The sequence below is a fragment of the Brachyhypopomus gauderio genome, unplaced genomic scaffold (genome assembly GCF_052324685.1).
Source record: "Brachyhypopomus gauderio isolate BG-103 unplaced genomic scaffold, BGAUD_0.2 sc136, whole genome shotgun sequence".
NCBI lineage: Eukaryota > Metazoa > Chordata > Actinopteri > Gymnotiformes > Hypopomidae > Brachyhypopomus > Brachyhypopomus gauderio.
In genome coordinates this window covers 480530-488029 of record NW_027506957.1, presented here as the reverse complement: position 1 = coordinate 488029, position 7500 = coordinate 480530, and the positions used below count along the sequence as shown (strand labels likewise).

The 7500-nt window shown below is 45.8% G+C and overlaps 2 non-coding genes and 1 pseudogene across 2 annotated transcripts; all 3 read right to left on the bottom strand.

Annotated features, from left to right (window-relative positions):
- Positions 1-81: 81 nt before the first annotated feature.
- LOC143499854 (U2 spliceosomal RNA) lies at positions 82-263 on the bottom strand (annotated as a pseudogene).
- Positions 264-6165: 5902 nt separating this feature from the next.
- On the bottom strand, positions 6166-6284 carry LOC143500164 (U5 spliceosomal RNA). The gene has a single exon (XR_013126693.1). It is a non-coding gene; the product is annotated as a U5 spliceosomal RNA (small nuclear RNA).
- A 615-nt stretch (positions 6285-6899) lies between these two features.
- On the bottom strand, positions 6900-7088 carry LOC143499895 (U2 spliceosomal RNA). Its single transcript, XR_013126459.1, has one exon. It is a non-coding gene; the product is annotated as a U2 spliceosomal RNA (small nuclear RNA).
- Positions 7089-7500: the final 412 nt, after the last annotated feature.

Genomic DNA, 7500 nt, shown 5'->3' with positions numbered 1-7500 from the left:
TAAATACATTCATTCATTCATTAAAATAAAACAGGCTGATCATACCAAACAGCAACAAACTCTTTTTTTCACACAAGCTTAGGAAGGTGCACCGTTCCTGGAGGTACTGCAATACCAGGTCGATGCGTGGGGCGAACGGGGCAAGCCCCTGTTTCGCCTCCCTGTTCTAAAAATCCATTTAATATGAAGTCCTCGTATAGAGGACGTATCAGATATTAAACTGATAAGAACAGATTTTTTTTTTTTTTTTTGACAAAGTTTATTGATACATTTCACCAATAAATACAAAGTCACTTATATTTTTAAAAAGACAGCATACATATTGGATAAAAGCATGGATAAAAAACATTGCAAACATACATTTTAAAACCATTCATACAAACTTCATCATTTTTAAAAGGCCACATTTATACATTTATTGCAATAGTACATTAAAAGGTTTTTAATATAGAAGCATCTTAAAATGCTTAAAAGTCCAGAACAGTTTAATATTATAAAAACCTTTTAACCTCATAATTAGTACATTTTGCATTGTCCTTTTCATATGCATTACAACCCTGTTCCCCCCTGCCCAGGACCCCGAAGAGAGAGGAAGGCAGGGATGAAGCCAGCCGGGAGGTGGGGTGCGTGCATCTGCGGCTCCTCCCGCCCTCCGTCGAGGCCCCTTCCTGTGCGTCTCCAGAGGAAGTCCTCCCCTGTGCCCGCTGTCTCCTTTCAGGCATCCTTGTCCCCTCAGGAAACGTCGGCGGGAGCCCCGGTCGGTGGTGGCAGGGACCTCCCTGCGTGTGACCTCGGCCCCCTCCTCCAAATGGCGACGCCCGGCGCCACCTGCAGCGTTGTTGTTACCATCCTTTTCATAGCGTGGAGGGGCACCGTGACGCGCTTCCCCACCAGCAGGTTGCGGGAGGTCCACAGTGCGGCCGTCACGCTTGTAAGGGTGAGCCAGAGTGCCTTGAATTCTTTGGATGGTAACTTTTCCACACCCTGGCCCACCCCGTTCACCGCTAACCGGTAACTTTGCGGGTGGACCTCCCCTGCTGGCAGGCTTGGGCATTCCAGGGGGCCGATCGCGGCCCACAGGTCCCTGGCCACGCTGCACTCCCAAAGGACGTGCCGCACGGTCTCAGGCTGGCCGCAGCCTGGCCGTGGGCACACTGCCGTTGCCCCCATGCCCCGGGAGTGCATCACCGCCCGGACCGGGAGGACTTCATGGGCCACCATCCAGGTAAGGTCCTTCTGTTTGTTCCGGAGGGCCGGGTGGGCCGCATTCGCCCACACTCTCCGAGCCTCCTCCGTCGTCATCCCCACCACTCTGCTCACCTCCTCACGATCCTGAACAAGGGAGACCAGGGTTTTAGCATTTGTCATTTCTTGTACTGTGCATTTCTCCAAATCATACTTTTTTAAGAATTTCTTAATAAAAAGGTACTCGTGTGGCAGTTTAAAAGATACTGGCGTTCTCAGGTCTGGTTTTAAAATGCCTATGGTTTGCAAATAAGACCCCATCCAGAACCGAGCCATGATGGCTGTCTTGGTCCTGGATGGGGAAGTCGCATGTGCTATGTGTGCTGCTGTAAATTTGCTGCCTAAAAACAGGTGGGGGTCTGGGAGCCCCTTCCCTCCATTTTCAGGTCTCTTCTTTACTGTCCCTCTTCTCAGGCGCTCCCACTTGGACCCCCACAGGAAGTAAAAGATCGCCCGATCCAACCCTAAAAGAAAGCTCCTTGGAGGACTAAAAACAGAGCACAGTAATAAAAGCAAAGGTAAGATCACTGCTTTTATTACTAAAATTTTCCCTTCTAAAGTCAATTGTCGTAATCCCCACAGTCCAAGTCTCTGTCTAACTTTCCCTAAGGTTGTTGTCCAATTTCCACTCCCTCCTCCTGCCCGGTCAAATTTCACCCCTAAAATCCTGATGTTTGTTTCTTTAAAATTTACCCCTAAAACAGTTGGTACGTTCGTCCATGGTCCAAAGAGCTGTGCCTCAGTCTTGTCTCGGTTCAGTTTGGCTCCAGAGGCCCTCCCAAACCATTCTGTTACCTCTAGGGTCCTCTGGGCTGACACCATATCGGTGCATAAAACTGTCACGTCATCCATATATAGTGAACATGTCACCGTCAGTCCCCCTGGCAGAGTCAGTCCGTTGATCCATTGGTCCCTTCTCAAGATTTGCGCCAGTGGTTCCATGCATGTGACGAACAGGAGCGGGGATAAGGGACAACCCTGCCGTACTCCTGAGCGAATAGTAATCGCCTTGGAGAGGTGCCCATTTACCAGAATTCTGCTATTGATGTCGTTATACAGCAGGCCCACCCATGCTATAAACCTCCCCGGGAACCCCATCTTTTGCAGTACCTGAAACAGGTACTGGTGTGAGACCCGATCAAAAGCTTTTTCGAAATCTAAATTTAGTGCTAATAACCGGATGTTTCTGTCTCTCACATAACAGATGGAGTCACGGATCAGGATCAAGTTGTCCGTGATCCTCCGCCCCGGCACTGCGCAAGCTTGATCTGGGTGAATCACGTCTTCTAAAACCAATGACATTCGTCTTGCTAAAATTCTGCTAAAAAGCTTACAATCAACGTTTAAAAGTGTGATAGGTCTCCAATTTCTGATCTCTGATTTTTCTCCTTTTTTGTGCAGCAGAGTCACTATCCCTGACCTAAAACTGTCAGGTAAAACGTCACAAGTCTGGAAGTCTGTAAAAATACATAAAAGGTCCCCTACTAAAATGTCCCAAAAGGTTCTATAAAACTCCACGGGGAGCCCATCCTCTCCCGGGGACTTCCCTGTTTTAAAACCTTTTAAAACATTTTGTAGCTCTTCTGTCGTAAAATCTGTGGTTAAAAGTTCTTTATCTTTTACTGTGTTTTCCAGGAACTGTATCACTTCATTCATTGTATCTGTGTTTGTCTGTTTTTCCCCATATAATTCCTCATAAAATTTTTCCACCACCCCCATGATCCCTTGGTTTGTGTTTATTGTTTGGCTCTCTTCTTTTAATTCGGTAATCCCTCCCCCCCGTGCCATTGTTTTCTTAAAAAAGTATCGTGTACATTTTTCTCCATCTTCTAATTCCTGCTCTTTACACATCATAATATGTGCTTTGCTCTTCTCCTCCATTAAAAGCCTCATTTCTTCTTTTACTTGTTTTATCTCATCTTTAAAATCCTGACCATGGTTTTCCAAATTAAAATACCTCTGCAACCGTTTTTGCAGCCCCAACATGCGTCTTTCCTGTTTTTTCTTTTTAAAACTTCCCACCCTTCTAAAAAAAGTCTTGGTCCTCCCCTTAACCATCTCCCACCATTGTGCTCGTGTACTGTACAAGTCTTGGAGGGACTGCCAAAGCTTGTACTGCCCCCTGTAGTCTTCCCTTATTTCTTCTTCCAACAACAGGGAGCAGTTCAGCTTCCACAGCCCTCCCCCTGCCGTCACATCTGTGGGAAAGGATAGGGTGCAAGATAGCATGGCGTGATCTGAAAAAAAAGCAGGAGTTAATCTAGCATCCAATGGCGGGCAGTCACGAGTAAAGATGTAGTCTATGCGGGAGGCCCGGGACCCATCACCACTTGACCAGGTGAAGCCCTCCTCCCGTGGATGCATGGTCCGGTAACAGTCGACTAATTTAAAATCCACTTTCAGGTTGGTCAACCTCCCAGACGTTTTATCTAATTTAAAACCATCTCCCACATTTTTTCTGTCTTTCCCAGTTAAAACACAGTTAAAATCCCCGCCCACTATCAAAGGATCCCTCCCCAGCATGTGGGGCTGCAAATCCCCAAACAATTCGTACCTTTCTTCTTTTTCATTAAAACCATACACATTTAAAACCTTAAAATCCCTCCCTAAAAAATGCAAATTGGCTAAAAGGGCCCGCCCATCCCTCACCACGGTGCAGTCCTTCACCACAATCCTAGGATTCTTAATTAAAATTGCAACACCATCTGCCTTATTGTAGTGCGATCCACTCCAGAGGGAGGGACCTGCAGCCCAACGCTGCTCCCACTCTCTGTAAGATTTCAAAAATGGGATAGCACACTCTTGTATTAAAAACACATCTGCATTTACTGTTTCTAAAAATGACAGAATACTCTGTGCTCTTAGGGGTGCCTTCACACTTCTCACATTTATGGTGACGATTGTGAGAGACATGAGCACGTTTAAAATGAGGAAAAAACCCAACATCGTGGTCCAACAAGGATAATACATTTTAAAACAATAAAATCCATAAAAACTAATCGTCTTCCTCAATTCCTAAAACCACCTCCATTTTCTTCCTGCTGGGGTGGAAAAAATCCAGTACTGGTGTGTACTCTACCTCTGTTCGGGTGGGGGTTGAGGTTCTCTCTCTCCCCGGTAGATGTAGGAAGGAGACCTCGTTTGGTGAGCCACCCGGCCAACAAGGGTCTGACCTCTCTGATGGAGGGGTGTCCTCGTCTGCTGCAGCTCTCTGCTTTTTCTCCGTCTCGTCTGTCAAAGGAGACTCCGCCGGCCTTTTTCCCACCTGGGCACTCGGGAGCCAGGTGTCCAGCTCTCCCTCTGAGCCTTGTGTGCTCATTTCTCCTGTTGTTGGGGGTGAAAAGAGAGCGTTGTCCCCCCCCCCAATTCCCTCTTCCATACTTACTTCACATTGTTCAACCTGTGAGTTTACCTCTGGGCCCTTCTCTAGTTCCTTCCGTTCGTCGGCCATTTTATTTTTTCCTTTGCTGTCCTCCACCATTTTGTCCCTTTTTGCCCTTCTACTTAGCCCCGCCCCTTTGTCCTGTTCCCCTCCTCTTCCCTCCTCTCTGTGCATGGCCGGCCCCTCTCTTGCCTGTTCCGGTTTTTTCTGGGCCTGGGGAGGGGGTGGAGCTTTCCCTGCTGGTTCCGCCCTTGGCTCCTCCCCTTCCTGCTTCTTCTCCCCAGCCATTTTGTCCCCTGTCTCACCATGCTGGGCGGCCATCTTGGTCTGTCTGAGTTTGTTGGCAAATGATTGCGGGCAGTCTCTGAAGAGATGATTTTCTGCTCCACAGAGATTACACCTTCTGCCATTGGGGCACTTCTCAAAGGTGTGCCCAGTTTCTCTACACTTGCCGCAAAACACCTTCGTACATGCCTCTGCTAGGTGTCCCATCTCCCCACACCTTCTGCAAACTTTTGGCATCCCCGGGTAAAAAATATATCCCCTGTTTTCCCCCAACACCATTGTCTGCGGCAAGTGCTTCATCCCCATGTACCCATTTGCATCTTCCCTTAGTTTTACAGGTATCCGCCAAGAACATGTCCATATTCCATCTTCATCTAATTCTTTTACTGCACTTCCTATCACTGTAGAAAATCTTCCGAGCCACGCACAAATATCCTCCGAACTCACCGTCTCATTGAACATTCTTACCACCACCACTTTCTTGGTGTAATCCGTCAATTTTTCTATCTTAAATAATTCAAAACATTCTTTCAACTCCTGTATCCTCACCCAATACGTGTTCAAAAGTGCTGCTGTGCAAAAACTGATATCAAAACCTTTATTTTGTGGGAGTGTTATAATGCAATTTATTTCTATAGGGCTAACTCCAAGAATTCCTTGCACATACTTTCTAGAGAAGTCAAGTCTGGAAGGTATTGTTATCCCGTCATTTCTAGGTAAAAAGGCAAAGCGCACACTGTGGTGCCTCCTAGTGCCAGCCCGGGCAGCCGACATTTTGGAGGCACCACCACTTTAAAATTTTCCTAAAAGCCCAATAAATAGTCCAATAAATAGCTAAAAAAAGACAGTCTAAAAAGGTTGTAAAAGGGTTCAAAACAAGTCTAAGAATAAATTTAAGAACAGATTCTAGTTAAACCTTACAATAAAAAGGAGTTCCTAAAACCGTTCTAAAATCAACTTACCTTATTTTGAACCTTGAAAAAAATCCACACTGTCTGTGTAGAAAAGAAGTTGTCCTTTGCAGCCTTTAGCCAAAGCCTTCAGCTCCAAAGGTCGATCCCAGTCTCGTCCTCTTGATCTTAGCCAAAAGGCCGAGAAGCGATAACCTGAAATGGGCGCTGGACCGGGCACCGGCCTCGCAGGCAGGGAGGCCTCCTCCGTGGCATACCCGCCCTTCCCCCCTCTTCCAGACACCCACCGAGCCACTCCCACCCCTCCCTAAGTTTATACTTTCTCGTTATACGGATTGTTGCGGCCCCGCCCGGAGGCAGAGCGCTCCAAAAAATCACTTTGACTCTTTGACGTTCCCCTCCACGGAAATCTTTAGTAAAAGGCGAAAGATTTGTGCGTGAATGAAGAGAAACCCGAGCTATAGCCGTGTACGCTCAGGCGTCCCGCCACGCCAACAAAGAGCCTAGCTCGTTTGTTCGCGGTAACAAGGGAGGAGCCTGCGAGGCTGTGGCTTGCTTGTTTGCAAACAACAGGGCTGGCAGGCAATAATAGATAGAGAGAGAGAGAGAGAGAGAGAGAGAGAGAGAGAGAAAACAGGAACAATTTCAAAAAAAAAAAAAAAAAAAAAAAAAAAAAAGAACAAAAACGGAGGGAAAACTGCAAACAGCCGAAAGGGGAGTGGCCTCCGCTCTCACTGCATTTGTGACCAGCTGACAATTGCAGGCAGACAGACAGAGACCACTCACCCCTTCATTCTTGCCTATTTAAGGAGTGGAGTGAGCTGCTTTGTTTTATTTATTTATTCATTTTGGCTGCTCCCTCACATGGACAGACAGACAGACAAATCAATAAATATATATACATATTATATATATATATATATATATATATATATATATATATATATATATATATACACACACACACACACACACACACACACACACCAAATAAATAAATACATTCATTCATTCATTAAAATAAAACAGGCTGATCATACCAAACAGCAACAAACTCTTTTTTTCACACAAGCTTAGGAAGGTGCACCGTTCCTGGAGGTACTGCAATACCAGGTCGATGCGTGGGGCGAACGGGGCAAGCCCCTGTTTCGCCTCCCTGTTCTAAAAATCCATTTAATATGAAGTCCTCGTATAGAGGACGTATCAGATATTAAACTGATAAGAACAGATTTTTTTTTTTTTTTTTTTTTTTTATTCAAATCCGTCATCATTTATACATTAAAACATCATTTCACATTTAAAAATCACAAATTTTCCATAAAAGACATTTAAAGCATCAAGTACATAAAAACACTTCTGGCCTGGCTAAAAATTACACATTATGCAGATTAAAACTTGCTGTACATAAAATCTTCCAACTCCGGGGGAATAATTCCCCTATCCAACTCTAAAATCATAGAAGGAGTGATCCTGGGGCAAGAACTAGGGGAGTAAGAGTCCGAATAAAACTCTGATGGATAAGAGTCAGGACGCTCACATTTGTCCTCCTGTTCTAAAATGTTCCTCATATGCTCCACACTTTCACAGTCCTTCTTAGGAGTGGAACTAATAAAAGGTAACTGGGCCGCCGCTGGGGGGTTGGCCCTCCTCTCCTTGGTGGCTCTCTTCTCTTCTTCT